Source organism: Equus przewalskii, chromosome 4, assembly GCF_037783145.1.
Source record: "Equus przewalskii isolate Varuska chromosome 4, EquPr2, whole genome shotgun sequence".
Taxonomy (NCBI): domain Eukaryota; kingdom Metazoa; phylum Chordata; class Mammalia; order Perissodactyla; family Equidae; genus Equus; species Equus przewalskii.
Window position 1 is genome coordinate 62037391 of NC_091834.1, and position 23709 is coordinate 62061099.

At 43.6% G+C, this 23709-nt stretch overlaps 2 long non-coding RNA genes across 4 annotated transcripts in view; one reads left to right on the forward strand and one right to left on the reverse strand.

Moving 5' to 3' along the window:
- LOC139082865 (uncharacterized) overlaps nt 1-12970 on the reverse strand; it is a 65901-nt gene extending 52931 nt beyond the window's left edge. Inside the window, exon 1 of the long non-coding RNA XR_011539198.1 lies at nt 12557-12970. This is a non-coding gene — a long non-coding RNA (uncharacterized lncRNA). The remainder of the gene's footprint in view (nt 1-12556) is intronic.
- On the forward strand, nt 1594-7242 carry LOC139082864 (uncharacterized). Of its 3 annotated transcripts, none has more exons than XR_011539197.1 (4): nt 1594-1763; nt 3127-3253; nt 3661-3750; nt 5772-7242. It is a non-coding gene; the product is annotated as an uncharacterized lncRNA (long non-coding RNA). The 3 variants fall into 3 exon arrangements; XR_011539196.1 differs by having other exon boundaries at nt 1597-1763; nt 3658-3750; XR_011539195.1 differs by lacking the exon at nt 3127-3253 and having other exon boundaries at nt 1604-1763; nt 3658-3750.
- Nucleotides 12971-23709: the final 10739 nt, after the last annotated feature.

Here is a 23709-nt window from a genome sequence, read left to right on the forward strand (position 1 = left end):
GAATTCCACAGAGAGAAATCTAGATCCAGGTGCAGGTAGAGGCCGTGAAGGAAGGCAAGAGTGGCTCACATTGTGAGGCTTTGGGCCATGGGGCTCCACTTAGACAGAGAGCATCTTAAGGATAATCTTAACTGCATTAACCTGATTTGGAGGTTTAGGAGACATGGAGGGGAAGAGAAAATGGCACTCTCTTCTTGGTGCTGGGTCCTCTAGCATCGCTTTATATATTTATTTACCTAAAGGATGGGTATTACATTCTCACTTAACAAAGGAGAAACCTAAGGCTCAGAGAGGGTATGTGACTTATCCCAGGTCACGCAGCTGGCACTATGGCAGGGGTGGCTGGGTGCTGGGATCAAACCCCATATCTTTCCTTATCATGCATGTTCTTTTCTGCTCCGTCCACGCCGCTTCTCATCACGCAGTCGAGTCCCCCCTGGTTTGGATATCTCTTTCTAACAGTGCTTGGAGGTGTTTTTTAACCGGTGAATTACAAACACAGGTTACATTAAAAAGGCTGAATCTGCATCACGGGATAAGAACTACGCAGATTACTCTTTACTTAACCGGAGTGTAATCATTATATTCCTGTTGACATTGTTTGCCATACCTGCCTCCTTGTAATCAATTGGTTAATTGACTGATATCTACCTTGGTAATGAAAGGGCACAACGAGTTTAACAGGTTAAAAATTAGAGGAAAGCAGAGAGAAATTAGAAATGAGAAAAGCTGTGGAAAGGAGAGCAGTTCTCATTAGACTTGCGAGGAACGTGACTGCTCTGCTTGGCTCTGTGGCCTCTCCTTCCATTTCCTGAACCCACTAACGCTCCCCACGGGGCTCCAGGCCGTTCTTATCACAGGCTGGTAGGCAGTACAGCCGTGGTTGCTTCCTGCTTCTTTAACCTGGAGATTACAACCAACGACGGAGAATGGCCAGTCTCAGCTGATACAACAGATCAAAGTTCAAAATTTCCCCACACTGTCAAAACACTGGTTTATTTCCTTCTAATACCTTTCTATGTATATGTAGAAACATTTTTGCAGAGTCGAAATTGTACTATGCGCAAAACTTTATATTATGCTTTCTTTTCACTCAACATTGTATTGTTAACAGTATGCAGAGTTCTATGAAAACAATTTGGGAAACAAATTTAATTAGTTTTTTTAAAATTTGGAAACAAATATATTCATATGATAGACCACTCAGGGGTGTACCAGGGTGCGGTCTCTCCCTACCACATCCAGCCCTATCTCACCCCCAGCACGCTGGGCTAAAATGCCTGCCAGGCTGCTGGCTATCAGTCCCTCCCTGACTGTCGCTGTAGCTGAGCTGCAGAAATAGGATGGGGGTGTTTGTACAACTCTTCTCTGGATGCCTAGCCAGGGACATTTCTTTCTTTCTAGTTTTTGTCTAACTCTATGAAATACTTTCTCCCACCCTGGCTGCCGAAGGTCATTTCCACTGCTTGGTCATTTTATAATGACTGTAATATTGGAAGATCTGGCTGTGTGGCCAGTTTGTTCTGCCCTTAGGTCTTTGGCAGGAGATTTGTGAGTTTGTATGTGTGTGGGGGAGGGGAGGCTGCATGTGATCCATCCAAAAGCCTCATCCACATAGGCTGATAAAAGCAAACTCAAAGCAAGGAGACGCCCTAGACTGCGCTCAGGCCCTCCAACCACCTGTCCTTGCTCTAAAAATGGACTCATGGCTCCAGGATCTGGACTCTGTATCCTACTTGGATTGCTGCCTCTGATATCCTTTGGTAACTTTCCTGCCTCTTTTTACTTCTCAGTCTTTGGCTGGTTCACGCCTATAGCTTTCAGTGTTCTCTGTTACCATGTGGGTTTACTCCATCCTGCTCTCATGGCCAGATGGGAAATTCCACTCTAGCCATCGTGTGCCTCTTCTCCCTTTCTCCTGTTGGGATGAAGTGGGTTCCAACATTTTGCCTTTGAGTGTTGTTGGGTCGCTCGTAACCTACCCTGGGGCAAAGCATGTAGTCCCAGTCACTCTCCCACTGCCCGTACTTGGGGAATTCAGCATGGAAGGAAGAAAGACAGCCACGATCACTGTCCCAAAGAGAGAGGAGGAGACAGTGGGGCTGACACTGAATTTATGCTAGCCGCTGCTTGTAGTGTCACCACCACCTTGACTATATTTCTTCTCTGGGAGTAATTCTAGGGTAGTTCCAGTAAATTTCCAGGCCTCCAAGCCTAAATGGCAAGGATGGAGAGGATGAGTAGGCTTGCCATCCAGACTGCTCTGTTAGAACAAGGTAGATTCAACCGGCCCCCTTGTGAAGGTGTTCTACAGCCAGGATTCTCTAACTCGCTAGGATGGAGAGCTGGTAAGCTAACTTACCACTGAATTCTGCCAGACCATCAGCAGGACAAATTGTCCCGGAAGATTTCAGAGCATCGCTTCAGGGAGGTCATTCACTGGGGGTGCAAGTAAAGTAGGCAACCTTTCCAGAAAGCAGTAAGAACTACAAACTGTAATTATATATCCTTTGTCTCAGACATTCTATTTTGAGGAATTTATACTTTAGGAAATTATTGGACAAATGTACCAAGGGGCAACTACAAGAATGCTGGTGGCAGAGTTGGCCATAAAAGCCAAAGACCCTGAAAGAGGGAGGAAGGAAGGGTGGAGAGAGGAAGGAGAGGGAGAGAGAGAGATCTTTAATGCTCCACAATATGGAATTAGACAAACAAACCATGGTCCATCTATAAATGAACTACTATAATATGATGTAACTTTTAAAAATGATTTAAACGTGGCTACTAGCCTGGAAATGTTCTTGTTATATTGTTAAGTAAGAAAAAACAGGTTACCAAATAGTATCCTTTTAAGGATATGCTCTAAATGTTAACTGTTTATCTGTGGGTGGTGTGATTTCAGGTGACTTTTAAAAATTATTTTTGTTTATATGCTTTTTTTGAAATCATCTACAAAAACATGCCATTACTCTGTAATTAAAAACAACAGTCAAGGAGGAAAGTAAGTAGTTGAGTAACTGAACCCCCACCCTTCTGAACTCATTGTTTTGTGTGACAAGTGAGAAGCACCATTGGAAACCAGACACATCTTCCTGTCTTTGAAACAATGCTCTCTCTCCAAATCAGGATGAGCACAGAAATCTGGAGAAGAACCTCATACTTGCCACACACCGGGCGTTGGCAAACCTGAGCACACAGCAGAAAGCCCCACCTGGGGGCCCGCCCTGAGGAACGAATATTCGAGAGCCCAGAGGTGGGCCACTTTCTGCATCGCTGACGCTTCTGCACAGCGCCACCTAGAGGGCAGTCGAGGAAATCCAATGGTTCCCTCAGCTCCTCAGACGCTCATCTGATCTTAGGAAAGGAGGCTGCAGCTGCCTTTCAGTCCACTAATGTCGAGTCTCCACCTACCTTGACCAAACCAAGCCTTGCAAGACCACCTGGGAACATGTTAAAAGTGCACTTTCGGTGCCCCATCCCAAACGGGGTCAGAATCTCTGCCGGCAGAGCCTAGGAATCTGTATTTTAGTAACCAGCACAGAATTCCACTCTGCACAATAAATGCAGGGAGGCGGTTAGGTGGCCCCCACACACCCACCCTCTCTTCGCCCTTAGAAACTCATGGCTGCTGAGCTCATTTCTTCTTTTTCTCTATAGCAGGGTGGCAGGGCGTGTGGGAATTCAGACAAGCTGAATCTCATCAACAACTTGATGAACACCTGCTTTCATTCCCGGTGCTGGACGCTGGTGGTAAGTGAATAACCCAGGGCCACCACTGCCCAGGATATTCCAAATAGAGGGGATGTGGGCGGGTCAATGCCTACTTATTGTAGAATGTGGTAGGAGAACTATTAGAGGTCAGAAGTGGAGAAACCAACATGGGGCATCATCTCAGGCCCTGAGGGGGTGGAGTCTTCAGAACTGGTAAGAAAATCCACGTGCCCGGAGCATGGGCTGCAGGGAAAACCAAGGGCTGGTGAGTCAGTGAGACACAGATTGAACCCATTTTACAGCTGAGAAAAGAGGAATTTGGAGCTAAAGTAATTTGCTTGTGATGATATGGGGAATTGGGATTAGAAATAACTTCTCATTTCTCCACCAGAAGAACATTGGCTGGGCTTCCTACCTCCCATCCAGATTGCTATATTTGGCCTTACAACCCCAGAGAAAGGGATATTTTGATGTATTAGTCCTTAATTATTTTGATGCACCCTTTGAGAGCCTGATGGAATGTACATACACATGCACACTTTTGAAAAAATGGCGAGGAGTTTATTGACCCCCTGAAGCACTTCTACAGTTCACACGATAAAAACTTCCAACCCCCAGTAAAGGACAGAGAGAGGTGGGGCAGGGTAGGAGTGCAAGGAACTGAAATCTAAGAAAAAGATTTTCATCGTTATGGGGAGAAAATGCCTTCGAGAAGGGCAGGGGGAAAACAACAAAATGAGTAGGCTGCGCTGCCAGCAAAACATCCAAAGCGATGACAGCTGACGTGCTAGCAGTATTTTGGGATCCCTCCACCACTCGCGCATTTGTTCCTTAGACATGCTGACAAAGGCCCACGTTGGAGATTAGCGAGTTTCTTTCCATTGAGGCTTTTCTATCGAGGCATGACAGTAAAAAAGCTGTGGGCCTGGAAAAAAAGAAATCAAGCTATGGGTGTGATGAAAACCATGCAATGTGTATTAATGAAATCATTCAGTGCCTTTCCCACAGGATTCCAGAACATTCTTATCTGCCTCTTGGTGACACAGCTTCACCTGCAATTTCTCTCTCCCAGACATTACCCCATTGCCTGGGACAGCAACCACCATGTCTCTGCTGTTAGGGCCTTGTTTCGTTAAAATAAATATTATAAGCCTACTCTCAATAAGTTAGGATGGCTGTTCATGATGTAATGAGTGGCCCAATTCAGAGGACAGCTGAACTGATGCAGGAGTTTCAATGCTTCCACTAGGAGAAATGAGGACTGTAAGAATACAAAGGTTGAAGATAACTTGGTTGCATGGCCCTAAAATCATGTAGCTTATCTTGGACGGTGCTGGCCTTGACATCTAGTCTGAGGCCATGTTAAAAAGTACTTAGACCAGCACTAAGAATGTTTGCTCAGTGGAACTCGTCCTTTTAAAACCTCCCACAGACAGGACCTTAACCGACAAGTTCCCCCACCCCCATTATTGGAGCCCTGGAAGGAACCTTTAGAGAATCTGTTCAACTTTGGTTTCAAATCTTGCAAGGTATAGATAATTATTATTCTTGCTTGATAGATAAAGAAAGTGAGTTATCGGTAGTGAAAAGAACAGGGCGTTTGACACCAAGGAGTTCTGGATTCAGTGGATCTGAGCCTCAACATCCTTATCTATAAAATGGGGATAAAACCTATGCTATCCAACATTATTGTAAAAGTCAATCAGATACTTTATCTAAAGCACCTAGCATCAAGTGAGGTAAACAGTAGGTGCTCAGAAAACAATTTCTTGTCTTAACTATCTGGCCCAAAGTTACTCTTCTGGAAAATGGCAGAGCCAGGTGTTCTGGCAGCAAGTCCAGAAACCATTCCACACGTTCTTTCCTGCCCTGCCTACGTCTTCTGTCTTCTCAAAGCCATTGTGGAAAGCGTTTCAAATTCCCATATGGAGACTTGGAGAGTCATCTTTCATGACAAAGATTCTTGCAGAATTAATTCACAGCATTGCTGAGGTGGGGTGGTGGTGGATGTGAGTGATTTTTTTTCATAGTGTTACAATAATTTATCATCTTCTCTCCAGCAGCTGTACTCTGGCTGGCAGCGCTAAAAACCCTACAGTCCACGAGAGAGCAGTGAACAGGAATATTTTCAAGAGCAGATGGGACGTACCTTCAAAACGCAGGATTGTCCCACTGAAACTGGGACATCTGGCAACCCTAAAAAAGCCCAAACTAGATGAAATAAAAATTATGAGATGGAGAAGCAGAAAAATATGTCTTCGCATTGATTAGCAAGGAATGTAATTAATCTCCTTCAACTCCCTTTTCAGTCCTGTGGCGTAAAACAAGGAGAAATCGCCGTCTTGCTGCGTTCCCCTGTGACAATTCTTGGTGATAATTTCAAAGTAGTAGGAGTTTTAAAACTTCACAGTAATGCCTCCCCTTCGCTTGCTCAGAAGTGTTCAGGGAGTCATAAAATTCACGCCCAAACTTCCTCAATACAATGCTTTTCTTATTAGCCTGGCCGACAATAGAGGAGAGAACACTCAGCTAAGAAGAATCAGGCCAACTTTTATAGTTTTATTAGGAAATTATACAAACAAATCTTCCTTTGCCTGTTAGGTGGTTTTATTCCGGATTTCTCTTTTTGTGGCGTGCAGAAGCAAGAGGGGGAGAACAGACCAGCCCCAAAGAGGGGAGGGGAGATCTCCTGCTTTTCTTCTCAACTGCCCTTCCTTCCTCCTTACTCTGTTTGGCTCCTGGCATCCTATGTTATTTTGGTCATTTTCTTCTTATTAGACCTGTATTCCACTGAGACTGAACACCATAAAATGGACACTGGTGTTAGTGTGTGGCTGTGTACCTGTGTCTCCCTTCCCAGCCATGCTCAGGTCCAGCACCATGCCTGGAACACTGTAGGTATTGAAAAGTAAAATATTTGTGGACTTGGATAGGCCGGACCCCTCACACTGACCAATAACTCTGCATTGGTCCTGAGTACAGTTTGGCATCTGCTAGTGGACAGGCCACACAAGCAGGAACAGAGACAAAATCTAAGAAATTAATCCCTTTAAAGCCAAAAATTTACTCTTTATGAAGGTGTCTTAAAATATACATACATATGTATTTCCTTATTGAATTATAGTTTGTTCTCCCAAATATTCTATTATGCCCACTTCTTAAATTAAAGAAGTATTATGGACTGAATTATGTACCCTCCAAATTCATATGTTGAGGCCCTACCCCCCAACGTGATACTATTTGGAGATACGACTTTGAGAGGTAATTAGGGTTAGATGAGGTCAGGAGGGTGGGTCTTTATGATGGGATTAATGACCTTACAAGAAGAGGGAGAGAGAACCTCTCTGTCCATGTGCATGCCCGGAGGACAGGCCATGTGAAGACCCAGTGAGATGGCGGCCATCTGCAAGCCAGAAAGAGAGTTCTCATCAGGAACTGAGTTAATTGACACCTTTATCTAGGACTTCTAGCCTCCAGAATGATGAAAAATTAATTTCTGATCTTTAAGCCATCCGGTCTATGGTAATTTTGTTATGGCAGCCGAGCTGACGAATAAAAGAAGTGATGCTCAGAATGGCTAAACACCATGCCCAAGGGCACAAGGCTGTGCAACGGTAAAGCTGAGACAAGAACTCACATCTCTGACTCCAAGCCCAGGAGAATTTCCACTACAGCATGTAGCCGGCTCTTCATGACCCACCACACATGACTGTGTGAACTGCATGTGGACGCTGTGTCGGCAGCTCTTTACCCCAGGGGTTATTTCCTGGAACAAGCCACTGATGTCGAGCAGTGCATGGGAGTTAAAAGACTTGGGCTTGCCTCACCCTCTTCCACAAGGAAGCTGTGAAACCAGGCAGGCTGCCTCCCCCAGCCTCACTTTCCTTCTACGAATAATGGGAATTCATGAGAATTAAACTGGATGATAAACTTGAAAGAGATTTGTGAGCTGTTAAGTAACTAAAAACAACAGAGAGCACATAGATTTTAGTCAGAAAGCCCCTCAGAGATGATCGAGACTATTTCTCTCAATTTACAAATAAAGAAATTGATAATAAACAATGATCTTTGAGAACTAACCCTGCCTGAGTCACCTTCAATTCATCCCTGAGAGAGAACAGCTGAGGGCCTTGTTGATTTGCACAATTAAGAGAGAAGTCAGGGCTAATTTATTCGTTAGGCACAGAAGGTGTGATATCTAGGGCCCACCAGACTTTCAGGGCCCATTTTTAATTTCTTGTAAGATCAGAAGGAAAAACTTAACTTTTAGGTCAAATAAAATATTTTAATATATAATATGAATATGTTCATCTTTATACAAATGCAGTTACGAAGCATAATTTTTAAGACTTTATGAAGGAGGGAGCCCACAAAGGCAGAAGTGCTTTGGGCCCACAGAGGTCATGATGCAGGCCTGAGAAAAGCAACGAGTAATGAAAATACTTTTAGCTTCCAAGGGAAACTTTACATTCACTTGGATTAAATACTGCTCTGTAGTTCTGCAGCCATGCTGGACTCCCCAGTGTTCTCCTAAAAGTGCTGCAGTCTTTCCAGAGTCTTCTCCGCTTACGCTGTTCCCACTGTCTACACCATTCCCTCTGTCTATACCATCTTCTCCACGAGGCAAACACTCTCATGTCACCTACCTCTGTGCCTTTGTTAAATTGCATCATGGCCCTCGGTCTCTTACTTGTGATCATTCTCATCATCCTCATCACCTTTTGTCTTGTGTTTTAATCATTCAGTCAGTCATCCCACCCACCACCAAAATTTGCAGAGTGCCCTGTGTGATGCAGGAATGCTCAGTGGTATAGACCAAGGATTCTGGTCCTGAGTTTGAAACTCAGTTTTGCCATGTACTAGCTGTGTGATATTTACTTAGTCAGTTAACATATTTACCTCAGTTTCTCCGTCTGTAAGATGGGAAGCATGATAGCATTTACCTCACAGGATTCTTGTGAAGATTATTTACATATATACACGTGTGAACACACACTCACATACACAACTTACTGCTGGGAACACAGTAAGCACTAAGTAAAGATAGATGTTATCATTATTTATTTTCATTAATATTGTTGTTCCTATGATATGTGAATTCTTACGTCCTAAGGATGCAAAGATCTCTTTAAGGAGTTCACAGTCTAGTAGGAAACTAGGGGTGTAAAGAAGATACATTAAGATATATCCTTCCAACTGTTTTGAGAACCGAGACTCTCTTGCTGGAGGATGTTGGGAAAGTATTTTAAATAGAGGTGGCATGAGGCTGGATCTTGATAGACATTTGGGGTTCTTCCAGCTTATGATTTCTCCCAACTTTACCGTGACTGTTTGGGTTTGAATCCCTGAAGGCGATCTGTGACTCTCACCCAACTGTGGCTGAGACCCTCACCCAGGTCCTTTAGGCAGGGCATTCGAGAAAGGGTTTAGACTTAAATAGTCTCAAGTGGCAAGTTACATCTGGGCACGGGTGACAAGTTTAGTGGGGCCAGAGCATAGGCCGCTTCCAGGGAGAGGAGCTGGAGGGGAGGTGGGAGAGAGTCGAGCCATCCATGGGCGTTTGGCCCTTTTCCTTCAAGCTTTTGGAAATGGGAGAGTAATCTGCTTAAACGTATACTCCACTAAGATCACAGTGGTACAAGGTGGAGGGAGCACAAGAGGGAGGGGTAATTGCAGGGGGTAGACAGTCAGCAAACTAATGTAAGCATGAGCTCAGACTTTATGGCTGGACCTAAGGGAAAGAGGGTGTGGAGAGAAAGATTAAGAGGCCAGAAATGCAAACAGGGTGTGGTGACAGATTGTAGGAAGAAAGGGTGATGGAAAGATGGAGGCTGATTGAGTCTTGTTTCTTGGCCTGGGTGGCAGGATCGATGGGGACTACGTAACTGAAGACTGAAAGTGGAGGAGAAGATGGAGGTTGCAGTGCCTCTGGAACACGTATGGAGACATCTGGGAAGCAGCTGAAAGGATGAGTCTGGTGCTGAGAAGAGAGATCTAAACTGGGGATAAAGGTTTAGGGGATTCATCAAGCCCTTAGATGATAGTCGAAGCCACAAGAGTAGCTTGGAACACCCACGTGAGGGTTTCAGCCATAGTTGGATGAGAGTCACAGATCGCCTGCAGGGGTTCAAACCTGAACAGTTATGGTAAAGCTGGGAGGAATCAATGACAGAGAACCTTTTGTTTAATTCTTCATTGTCTGCCTCATCCACGGAAATGTTCGCTTGATGACAATAGCGTCTTTGTGTTCTGCAGCAAAGACGTAGACACACATGCCACCGGTATCATGTGGTATAAATATAAACTGGAGCGCATTGGGGAAATATCACAAGCAGGAGGGCAGTTGAGTGTACACGGTCTTTCAAGATTCATTATCCCAGAGAAGGTTGCCTAGGTCAGGTGCACCATAAAAACAGCTCTAGTAGACAGAAAGCTTCCACTCCCTGGAAGGTCTACATATTTATAATGGTGAGGAGGGGCAACCACATAGCAGTAGAAACCTCCTGGAAGTGTCCTCTTAGAAAGGTGGAGCCTCAGAGCCCTACAACCCTCTGCTTTGGGCCCTGTCCCGGTGAGCTAACTCTCCTGGCTAAGTCATGGGAAGGGAGGGGATGGGTCTCCAGAGCATCGGCTGTGTCTCTCCTCACCTAGGGCTCCCCAAGACCTCCAACAGTGCTCAGCACATAGTAGGTGGTCAAAAAGCAGTCACCGAATTAATAATGTACTCACAAGTGTCCAGCACAGTCCCTGGCACACAGCAGGTGCTCAAAGAGTGAACGTTTCTTCTGTCTTCCGGATTCTTACAGGATTCATGTGATTTCTAACACATTTCTCCAAGCCCTCTTTCCCACTCACACATCCTTGTGAGGCCTTAGGGGCCCTAAATACCCTGAGGTTCTTCTTTTTTTTCCTCCAATTACATTTAATGGACACAGTGTCTCATCTCTTTATTCCTCTCCTTTCTGCAGGACAACACCACTTTATAACAACCTAGTAAAATAGAGAAAACTGCTGCCATGTTTCAGCTGGGAAAACTGAGGCTTCCGGGGGTTAATGTCTTGCCCAAGGTCACAGGCAAGGTGAGTTGCAGAGTCGGGGGCGGGGGGGGGGTCTCAGTCTTCGACTCCAAGTCAGTGGCTCTGCAGCTGCCTCCTATGAGAAGTAGGCAATCCTCCTTCACGATCGACCTCCGGCAGATCTTTGAGAGAAGATGATGAAATGATCATCATGCTGCACTTCCAGAAAAGCCACACAGCACAGGCTGCTTAAGCAGAATGGTGGAAATTAGTGGAAAGAATACTGTTAGTCAAGAGAGCCGGGTCCCAGGGTCAGCTCTAAAGCTCTGCCTGTGCGTGACCTTGGGCAAATCTCTGCACCGCTCTGACCTCAGCTTTCACTTCTGCAAAATGAGAATAATAATTCCTTCCTTTCCCACTTTATAGAATTGTTGAAAGAATCAACAAGTGCATAATGCATATGCAAAACAACGGCAAAAATAAATGCATAACGTGAGTGAGAAAGCTTAGAGGATTGTAAAGTCATCCACAGTCTCGTGGATCTCTCTTTTTCATTATAAAAATGGCCAAGAATGGAAAGAGTACCATTTAGGGTCTCTAAAGATTGAGGCACAGTATTCATTATGTATTGATTTAGATTCTAAATTAATTTTTCCTAAAAGGCATTGTTCATGTTTGAATTGTGCTTTACAAATGTTTTTTATCAGCCAGACTAAATTTCTTATAGTTCCCTCTGGCAGAAATAACTCGTTGTCATTGTTGTCACTTCGACAAACAAGGCTTTGAGGGTTTAGAACACTCCCGAGGATAGAACTGACATTTGCCAGGGGATCCTCGGGGCCGTGCATCTCACCAATTTGCTCCTTGCGCAGTTGTATGAATGAGGAGAAGGCCCTGGCTCTTGGATCTGGGACATCTGAACTGACTCCTGCCAAGTGGCAGGGACAATTTTAGCGCTGCTGAGAATCCGACTGCTGTTTCCGCCCACTGCCGCCTTCCTCCTTCCTCCTGTCCTTGAGCACGCAGATGCTGCCCGCCTTCTGCTCTCTCCTTTACCAGTTTCTTGTGTTTCCATGTCTCCTTGCACCCGTTTTCTTCAAAATGCCGACGATAAGAATCCTTTCAAATGTGACCACGTCTTCACTTCTTTTTCATCTTTTCCCTGGATTTCTGCATCCTTCTATTAGCCGGGTATCTGCCTCCAGTTCTGCCCACTCCAGTCTACCAAGTCACCCCACTGCACTCAGAGTGAACTTTCTAGATATTAAATCTGACTACGTCACTTCCAGAAGGCCCCGGTAACTCCAGGTAAAATCTATATTCCTCAACTTCACGTTCAAGGTCGTCTATCACCCGGCCCTCATTAACTGACGCTGAATTACTCATTTCCAGCTACGCGTGTAGCACACAACTTAATGTTGATCTTGTATGGCGTTACTAGTGAATGAATGAGTGAATGACTGAATGAATGGATGGTGAATGCTCAGCACAGGCAGTAGTGCAGTACATTACAAAGGATATAGAGTTTGGGTTAGACCTGTGTTCAGTCCTCAGCCACTTATTCACATATTGAGTAATTAACCTCTCTTAGCCTAACTTTCTCTCTATGTAATAGTAAATCTGATGCCCTTCCCCAGGGCAGGGAGTAGGGAGAGGTGAATGAGGGAGTCACTTTGGATGCAGAATTTAAAGAGGCACCAAAAAACTCAGTAATCAAGAAAATATTATTTTGATGCGATATTTTTTGAAAATAAGAATGAATGCAAAAAATCCATGATGAAAACAATTTCAAAATTTTAAATAAAAACAGGATCCGGTCTTGCACTTACCAGACTCATCTCGCTCACTGCATCTCGCCCTTCTCATGGGATTACCATGAGAACTCGGCACAGGGTGTTAACAACCACTTAGCCCGGTAGCTGGTCTTTTGCTCTGACTTGAGGTCTCTCTAAGGCAGTGACGCCCTGAGTGTGGCTCAGAGACGGCAGTTGATCTATAAACCGTGGTTGATCCACAAAGAGCTAAGTATAGACTTTAAATTTTAATAGTAAATGGACAGAGTGATTTTGTCTGTCCAATATATTTACAAATTTGGGCTTTTGTTTTGTATGTCTTCTTTTCTTTTTTAGCAATTCATTTTTATTGTAGTTTACAAAAGTTTTAGTGAGCAAAGGTTTAGAAATAATTTTACAAAACTGATCCTTTACCACAGATGATTTAAACACTGATCTCCAGATTGAGACAGCCCGAAAGGTCTGTGGTTTTCTAGAATTGATTCATTTGTTCCTAACATGGAGACATACCAAACTGTGGGAGGATGCGGTCTGGACTGCTAACTCCAGGGCCCCCGGAGAATCATTGTACTCTATGTAAATGGCGCCCCCTGGTGTTAGGAGCATAGCAGCAGCCCTGTGTGGGTCCTGCCCTGCCCACTGGGATCCATTCTTTGTATCTCCCTTCCTACATTTTAGGTTGGGTTTCATTTTTCCTTTTTATTCCTCGCTGCTGCAGTCATCTGGACAATGTATCCATCCATCTATCCATTCATTCAATGATTACTCATTGAGCCCCTACTATGGGTGGGGCACATTTACAGATGCTGGGAATATAGTGATGAAAGAATCAGGCATGGTACCTATCCTTACCGAACTTACAGTTTACTAGAGAGGCCAGATGAGGGATTCCACAAACAAACACATCAATTGCAAACTGGTGAAGTACCAAAAACTAAACAGAATGCTCTGATAAAGAAGTAGAGAGCAAGGCTTACTTAAACAGGGTGTTCTGTGAAACTCTTTCTAAGAACAAGAACTCTGAAGCTTGACAAGATCTAAGCCATGTGAATAGCAAGGGAGAAATCTTTTTAGACAGAGGGAATAAAATGCATTAAATCCAGAGGAGGGAAAGACCCTGCTGTGCTCCAGGCCCTGAAAGGAGAGCAGTGTGATTAGATGGAGAGGACAGCAGATGAGGCTGGGAGGTGGCGTGCCACATCGTACAGCATCTGTCAGCCATGGTGAGCTGTTTGCACTCCACTCTAAATGCAATGAGAAATCTGTCCCCAACTTTAAAACTTGCACCCCATCTTTGAATTGTGTGTTGTTTTGGAAATTAAGTGTGATTAACACAAAACAACTCAACCTGTTAAGCTTCCTTCTGCTGCTGTGAGGGCTGTTGTTTTCGTCTGTGCAGGCCACTTCCACCGCCACCCTCCATGGCTGCTTCTCCTTTCACTGTCACTTATTTTGTATAGACTTGGATCGTGGGCAACCAGGCTGGGAAGACATGATCTGCTTGGACTCAGTAGCTGGTCAAGGGAAGAAGGTGTGACCCAAGTTGAACTCATCAGATTACTGCTCTGAGGCTTATTCTAACCACAGCCAACAAGAAAGATCATGTGCCTTTTGTGGATGGACTCCAACTGCCTGTGACCACAGGTCCCAGGCCCCAACCCTACACACTGCCCTGGAAGCCTTCTAATAAATTCTTCTTTCTTATCATTTTGCCTAAGCTTGTTTGAGTACAGTTTCCATGACCTGTAACTAGAAAGACCACTGCAGCCCCCTCGGCTCCTCACTTCCTGCTGGGCGGGTCCTTTCCCACATTCCCACGTGGCCCAGGCCTGCATCTTCCCAGACATATTTTAAATACAGTGAGGGAAAGTCCATGTTTCCCAAAGAGGGTTTGCCAAAACTTTCTACCATTGGGAAACTGAGTTTGACTGTTTCTCAGTTTTTTGAGATGCCCTTCGTCATTGCGGCAGTTAGGGAATTGGAAGATCATAAGTCAGTATGCTCCACGCATTCTATGGGGTCCCTAAGACAGGACACACACCTCATCTCTTCATAGATATACATGCATGCACACACACACACAGACACACACGCGCACACGCCAGAGTGCCTTCCTCTGAATGTTCAGGGCAGTTTCAGCTTATTGCTTTCATAACCAAATAAAAGGAATACCGTTTTCCTCAATGTCCTACAAATAAAAGGCCTTTTCTTGGGCTCTAGGTCAGTTTAGAGTTCTTCAAAACCGTCTGGAGCATGATTTCCTTTCCTCTTAACAATTTCTTTGTGCTATTTTTCTTTAAGCTCAACTGTAGTAGGGGGAAAAAAGCCTCTAGAAATCAAGCCAAAAATCGGTGTGAATCCTGACAGCAGGGCTCCAAAATGCCAAGTGGGAGAGAGAGAAATGGAAACACTGACTTTTTCCAAAGCCATATAACAATTCATCCTTCCGCAGATACCCATGTGGTCTTAATGTGTCTAAGCTCTCAGAGGCTGGCCTGGGCCAGCAGGAGCAGTTTGTCTTGGTGGCTGAACGTTGTCGTATGCCCATCTATCCATCTACTTCTACCACTCTGAATCTGGTGACCTTTAGGATTCACTGCAAATTCCAGATGTTCAATCTGGCTTGGAAATCCCCAGAGGACTAACTATTGTTGTATCGCAAAGGTGCATGTAGATATTTTAAACTGCAAATGATAAGTTAATGAGGAAGGTGGCTTGTGGGAGTCTTGGAACGGATGATCTACTGCTGGAAATTGAATTTTTCTTTGACTCCCTCCACTTTCAAAAATAAATTCTACCGTTAGTCCTAGATTCATCCTACATTGCTCCTAAGGGCGGCATTATAAGTACATGGTTCCCCCATAATAAAATTTGATGATTGTCTTGGTCACTTTTGATCTTGGGCGGAGATTTTGCACTTCTGAAGTTTCATGTGACTCTATGACTGAAATCAAGATTCTAGTTGGCAATTAGTTAAGTGTGACAGATTTTGTGAGCTGGTACGGAAGGTGGTAAGCTAGTCCCTGAGAGATGTCCCTGGCTTCTCTTTACCACCTGCCTGCTAGGTGATGGGGTCAGGGGGGCCTGGGCTTGGAACCAGAAACCTATGTTTGAGATCAGGCTCTAGGATTGACCATCCATGTCACTTTGGCAAGTCATTTCTTTATTTCTCAGAGCTTCAGGTTTCTCATTTGTAAAATGAGAATAATACGGCCCAAACTCTCTTTGTTGTCAGGGGACTTAAATGAGATTATACGTGTGAAAATGCTTGGAAACCAGCTGGAAGGGGAGTCAGAGTAGGGAAGAGGGGAGCGTGGAAGGGGCAAGTGGAGAATCATCAGTTCCCCCAGCTAATTCCTTCTCGTTTTTCAGTTCCCATCTCCTCAGAATGCCTTTCCTTACCTCCCAATCTAAAACACCTTTTGCCAGTCTTTGTCAACCCCATTGCCTTGTTGTATTTTCTTCATAACACTTATTAACCACTGGAAATCATTTTTCCATTTATTTGCTTGGTTATTTATTGTTTTTTTCCCCCTGCTAGAAGGTCCATTCCACGAGATGAGCGTCCTTGTTGGTTTCGTTCACTGCTCTAACTCTAGAGCCTGGAACACAATCAATGTTTGTTTAATACTTGCTGAATGAATAAAAATTAGAGAGCAATGGAGGAAGAGGTAGTATGATCAAAGATGCCATCAAATGAATACGTGAGTTGCAACTATCTGGGCAGAAATAATCTTTGCTCCTGACCCCGGGCTGAATCGCCAGTCAAATTTTCCCATCCTAAAGAACTCAGACTGCCTACTCCTGCCAGGGCCTGGGGCATGTTCATTAAAGAATTGCCTCAAAGACTCTTTGTTCCCCCATCGCTCCTTGCACACTGCAGCAGGAATAGCTTTTTCATGATGAAGCCTCAGGAAGAACCAAGGCCACTCACTGTCTATTTGCACCTGGAAGTGGGGACGCTACTATTTCCTCTCCGTATTCCTTATCATTTTGGCAAAAGGGGAGCTTATGTTGTTGTACAGAAGCTCCTGCCTCCAGAGTCCTAAATGTGTCACGGCAATGGCAATAATTTCAGCAATCCCTTATACTTGTAAAAAGTGCTTTAAGGATTAAAAAGTACTTTTATGATCATTGTCTTTTAATCCTGACACTACCGTATGAGAGAGGTGTTATTTTCTTGTTTCTTAGATTAGTAAACTGAGATGTTAGGTAAGTTGCCCCGTAGACAAAATGCAGTTTGGTCTCAAACTCAGTCCCCTTGGAGCAGTTTCTTATATCAATTTCACTAAAAAGAATGTAGAACTCTACAGGCAAAACCTGTTACTGACAAGGAAAATCCATCACTGGGAGACCTGGAAGAGTCTTGCCTAGCAACTGACACGGATTCATTCAGCATCTGTTGGTTGATCAGGGAGCTTTGGTTAAATAACAAAGATACGGATTTTGGACTCAGACCTTACCGTGGACTACGTTTGCTTTTGATTTTAGGTCAGTCACTTCTCTCTGAGTCACAGTTTTCTCTTCCAAATGGGTTATTAACACATCTTCCAAAGTCGCTTGAGAATTAACTTGCCCCAAGTCGTACCATAAGCAAAGGACAAAGCCAGAATTTGAGCCCAGTCACTGATGCTAAAGTTTTCCCTGTGAAAGAATAACATTGAAAATAAGACTGGAAATTCCCCAATCCTCCTAAATCTCATTTCCCAATCAGCCAAGCCCAGTGATTTGCCCACATATTGTTAGAAGAAAGGAGGAGGAGTGAGAGGGAAAAGAGACTCGATATAATGACTTGACCTCCATCAGATGTTGAGTCTGAACATAAAGAAAGCAGAAGATAGGAGCTGAGGCAGAGCATCCACCCGCATTCATCGTGATAGAAAATTTATCTTGAATAATCCAGGACTCGAGTCTGTCCCTTTCAAATATAAAAGATAGAATGTTCCAAGATCCTTAGCATGCCTAGCCCATCCCCCTCCCTTCACTTTTTAGTGCTCTCACTAAGGGGAAAATAGAAAGCCTGTGGTTCCTTTGATGCAGGCCGTGGGGACCCAGATAAAGCAAAGGACGGGCAGCTCTCCTTCTGCTGTTCCCGCTCCACAGCAATAAACAGCCACCTGTCCCCAAGGGAAGCGGATCTCACCGCTGATGTGAGCATAAACTGCCCGGGCTGCATCCCGTGATGACAACGGGAAGGGAGTCCTTGCTGCTCAGGAGGGCAAGTGGACTTTGCAGTTAATCAAGCAGCCGAGTAGACGTTGTAGTTAATCATGTCGGATATTGTGGCATCAGCTCTATTCAAAGCAAAAGAAGGGCAGAGGTCACCAGTGGTACCAGGCAAAAAGGTACCGTGGTTTAGCTATGAGTTACTACCGTTTAAAAAAGAAAGGGGAAAATATGCTGGCTGTGATTTTAACGTGGGTCAAGGTTATTTGAAATGGCAGTTATTCTCGTGAAGGAAAATCAGCAGTGCTGGAGGCCCCGATTCACTGCAAGAGAAGGGGCTCCACTGCCAGAGCCTCTGAAATTGGAATCGGGGATTGCCAGGAAAATGGGGAGATCCTCATTTCCATTCACGTGTCCAGCAGAGCCTGAGTGTCCATTAGGGGACTATGTGGAGTGGATTCAATCACTGATGGTAGGGAGTAGATTGGAGTGACCTTCAGGGCTTGGGTGATCTAACATTATTTAAACTCTGCATGGGCTTCTCAGTGAACGCATCCATATAATGAGAGCAAGAATTGTATCCCCAGTGACTGGCACAGAATAATTGCTTAATTAATGAGTGTACAATAATAATAATAATATGTGCATACGTACTTGGCCAGCCCTGGTGATCTAGTGGTTAAGATTTGGCACTCCCACTGCCACAGCCAAGGTTCATTTCTGGTCAGGGAATCACACCACCCATCTGTCAGCTGTCATACTGTGGCAGCTGTGTGTTGCTGAGATTCTGAAAGCTATGCCACTGGTTATTTCAAATACTAAGCAGGGTTCCGCTCTGCTGTACCCAGGGTCGCTAGGAGTCAGAATTGACTCCACGGCACTAACAATAACATACATACTTTTTAAATCAAGTACCTGCGATGTACTAGATAATGTGCTGAAGATTCACACATCATTCAGTCTTATCCCCAACCGGTGAGTTATAGAGCAGAGATTCAGAATCTGTCCCCCTAATGTTGGCCCTTGTGCACAATGTCTCCCAACCACTGCTCTCTTTAGGAGCCTTATTGGTCGGTAGATGTTAATCTGAGAAGCCAACTCACACGGTCCTAAGTGCTCTTACTGGCTTCACAAGGGCCTCTACATTTTAACAGCGTCTTCAGTACTTTAACACAAATGTTCGGTATATGAAGTGCTTGGGCCCCTCGGCAACCTCACGGAGGTTGAGGGAGCACGAGAGATTTTCTCCAGCCACTAGTAACTTGTTGGAGATCTGTGCCTTTGAGGTAGTGTCAACCAAGTTCCTTACCATATTTGAAAATGTTTTACCAGAAGTGAGTCTTCAGGGGAAAGGAGACACGCATCCTGCTAGGCACTCGAGTGGAATTATCATTTAGTCCTCACATTGATGCAGGGAAACATGTATTATTATTTAAATTCTTGTAGAAAAGGAAACTCCAGCTCAGAATGGTTTACCAGCTTAACAGAGGCAAGTAGAGGAATCTGGTTTTAAATATAGGCCTTTATCCTTCCAAAGTGCCTAAATCTGGAAAGCTTGAGAAAAATTGGGGAAGACGTTTAGTCTACTGCTTCTAAAACTTGCTCTGGATGAAAGCTCCAATCGCTGTGAGATATTCATGGTTCAGTAAGGCGGGAAACACTGCTCACTCCATTCTGGTTTGGGAGGTTCTCATTGCACGTTTGCTCAGTAAAGATCCTGAGAATTCCCGCTACAGGACTGTTCGTGCTTAATCAGCATTTCCCAAATGTGTTTGACCACCCAGCCTCTCCCCGCCTGTTTGTTGCTGTTGCTGCTGTTTGGGAGATTGTTCTTTGTTTCCGTGTAATATGTATTAACATTCCATGGACCTTCGATTATACTTTGTGAAACTCTGGTTTATTTTGCTCTTATGAGAGAGTCAAGGTCATGGCAGGAACAGGCAATCATTAATACTCTCTTTGTGTCTATGTATGTATGCGTGTGTTGTGTACTTGTGTGTGTGTGCGAGTGTCATAAGAGAAGCAGAGAGAGAGAGAGAGAGAGAGCGAGAGAACCCAAGTGCGCACGTGCAAGAGAGCCTGAGCACTGTCACCATGTCTAATAGGGAAGAGGGAACAGGTAAATACAGACAAATTCTGCCACATCACTTGCTTTCCCTACAAGTGGGCTCAATGATTGCCCCAACTTTTCTTCTTACCCTTTATCACGTGAATATTGCAAATAAGAATTTAATGGGAAATAATTTTGTCAGAGATTAGCATGTTTTGCTGAGAGTGGTGGAAATCAAGGGGTTTGGGAGGGAAGGAAAGGAAAGTAGAGACATGAGTCCACTTCCTGGTAGGGACAGATGATGCTAAAGTCTGGGATGTGACAGAACATACCAGCTTCTCTTAGGAAATCTGGCAAGACGATTAGGACCCAGCTTCTCTGAGCCATTGTATATATGCCCCTGACCTATTATCAGGGGTAGAGAGAGAGACTATCAGGAAAATTTTAGGATCTTCTCTGATGGAATTGCAGATTTTGGAGAGTCTGCGTAAGCATAAATTCTACCACAGTTCCATATCTCACATAGATGAGACTGGACTGGATAATAATTAAGGCTTCTAATGGATTAATGTCCGATGATGATGATTTTTAACCACCTTTACAAGAGTTACTAAAAATTGACCATTACAAAATTCTTGGTCAGAATGCTGCTTGGTAAGTAGCCCCAGCGCAGGGTCTCCCAGGTTCTTACTAAAATACTCACCACGCAGCAGAACAAGAGAAAAGCCAAAGATTAGAAATTGAGATGTATAGACACCTCATTATCAGGATTTGGAACACCTTGTCACTAAGTAAAATACAAATGGAATCATTTTAGGAAAAAAAATAAAGAACCAGCAGTTTGTGTCATGACCTGGGTTAATGTCATGAAACAGAATCATTAAAGAAATAATAGATGTTTTCTTCCTTCCACATCATCTCCTGCAGACTCGAGAACTAGGACCTGTACCCACAAGATTAGCAGTATGTTTATCCCCTAATACTTCACTTCCCACTTTTTTAACCCTAAGATAGAGACTATAAATCTTAGAACTCAACTAGGAGATGCAGAGGGCAGGACTTGGGCAGAATGTATTCTGGAAAGTTCCATCCTATAAAGAAAACAGGAAAACCTGAGGCTGAGGAAGGAAAAGCTACAAAGCACAGCAAGCTTGGCATGATTAATATTCATATATTGTTTGGGTCATAACACGAGAGAACTAAGGCAGGAAGGAGCAGGAAGAGTATACACTAGTTGAAATCTTGCTAGAGACTGGTCATGGATCCGGGAGATGTGCTCATTAATCTGCTCTCACACTTTAGATTTGAGAAGGGAAATCAACAGTGGAAACAGAGCAGAAAAAGGGCTATCCTTTCACCTTCCTGAAAATAAATAGGGAGAATAACTATATCTCACCTTTCTTTAAGGATGGACAGGAACAGTAAGCAAACAGCATCGTGACCACGAGAGAAAATAACCTCCAAATAGGACACTTGGCATATCATTGGAGAAAATTTAAAAAGAAAGATATTTCTACAAATTATCGTTCATGATCCCAAAGAAAATTTGGGGAAGTGATTTGGGATATTCAGCACAGAACAAACATGAGCAGACAGCCATCGAGAGAGAACAGATTGAGATTAAAAGGTTGGAGTGTGGGATTAAAATAGACTTAAATGAGATAATATGGAATTTCAAGGAATCTTAAAAGACAATAGCAGCATTAAAGTTTATATTGGGGGAGAGTAGAATAGAATAACTCCGAGAAAAAAAGATGATAAACACTAAAGATAAATATGGATAGCCAACTTGCAAATAATTATTATTTCTGAATGAAACCCAGGAAAAAGTAGAAAAGACATAAAGTTATGATAAAAGAACATTTTCTACAAATTTCATGTGAAGTCAAAGAAATAGCACATACATCTAGACATTTGGATAAAGACAAACAACTAGGATAAAGATAAAAATCAATTATGATCCAAATAAGAAAAACAGATTTTCTGCAAAGAAACAAACATTAATTTAGCTCAGTTTCTCATTTATAACCTTAAATGCCAGAAAACAATAAAGCAATGTTTTTTTCTTTCTTGAGGAGGAGTTTTCAGACCCAAGAATTTTATACTCCATCAATTGTGAGAAGGCAATAGAAATATATTTCCTGATAAACAGAAGCTCATAAAATACGCCAGTGACAAACCTGACAAAATTATTTGCAGATCCATGCCAATTAACCAGAGGTGAAGCCAAATTAGGGGCTCCAGAGCTCAAGAATGAAGAAGTCAAAATATAAAAGGACTGAGTTTGAGTGTAGGCTGGCCTATTTAACAAGTTTTTGTAAGAACAAATGCACGGTACACATATACATACATACATATATAATGGTAAGCAAGATTATAGGTGATGTGGATAAGACAATTAATACATATGATTTAAAAAATATATATATATATCACATCTACATCCTTACAAACTGAGAATCTAAATTTCTTGTCCCCATAAAACATGTCCACAAATCAGCTATATGTTAACTCATATAGGCAGTATCAATAATTCCAAAGAAGCAACAGTACAAGCCTCAGTGTCTTGATCTTTGCCTAATGCAGTAATACTAGAAATTAATAGTAAAAAGTTGATCTATGAAAGCATCAGTACATGAAAAGCAAAATTTCTAAATTAACTAGGTTGAGTTTTTGTATTTTTGTTTTTCGGCTTAAACCCTAAGTTTTGGAAGTCTTTGGAAGATGACCTTTGTTTGTTTGTTTTTGGTGAGGAAGATGGGCCCTGAGCTAACATCTGTGGCAATCTTCCTCTATTTTATATGTAGGCCTCCACCACAGCATGGTTTGATGAGCGATGCAGGTCTGTGTCTGGGATCCGAACCCGGGAACCTCAGGCCACTGAAGCAGGCGAACTTAACTATCACACCACTGGGCTGGCCCAGGAAGATGACTGTTTCTGTTAGTTTTGGTCTCAGACATGGATAGGTGTTGAAGAAGATGTCACATTACTACCTGAAGGAAAGGTTAGTTGTGAATTTAGAGAAGATTGGATTTTTTCTTAATAACTCTCATTACCAAGTGGCACCTAACCCTTCAGATGAAACAGCCTTTGCAAGAAATGTAAAGCATTTTACAAACTTGACAGGAAATTTGACTTTAAACAAACTAAAAGTGTCCTATAGAGAATGAGAAAAACAGGAAACATTTGCCAAATTAAGTCTGTGCCCAGTCACTTGCCACCTATCTTTTTTTTTATTTTTTAAAGATTGGCACCTGAACTAGCATCTGTTGCCAGTCTTCTTTTCTTTTTTTTTATTCTTCTTCTCCCCTGAGTCCCCCAGTACATAGTTGTATATTCCAACTGTAGAACCTTCTGGTTGTGGCATGTGGGACGCTGCCTCAGCATGGCCTGACAAGGGGTGCCATGTCCACGCTCAGGACCAGAACCAGTGAAATCCTGGGCTGCTGAAGTGGAGCGCGCCAACTTAACCACTCGGCCACAGGGCCAGCGCCTACCTGCCACCTATTTTATGAACTTTCCATTCTGCCCTCAGGGGGTAAGTCTTCACTAACAAGGAAAACATGGGTCACCAAGCCCCTTTCTTCCCCTTCCTTGGCCTGCCTTTAACAAACTTACCTAAAATATTTATTGTTCTTTGCTTAAGTTGAAAAACCAGTCCCTGAGGACCATAGAGTCTTCCCAGAAGTTCAGGCCCTCACTTCTGGCTCTTCTCCAAGCCCTGCATGGAGGAGCTGCCTGAGGTGTGGGTCACAGGCCTGTGGGGCCTGGCACTGCCACTGACGGCCCCTTGGCTGCGCTCAGGCCTGGCGGTGTGGGGTGACTTTGCTCCCTTCCACGGCTCAGGTGTCCATCAGCTTTATGTTCTGGTTTTGGTGTGTTGCTCCACAGCTTACAAGCCTCAAGGGAGTAACTCCACAGAGTTTTTCAAAACAGAAAGGTGTATTTGATTCTTAAACTGCCCTGGAGCAC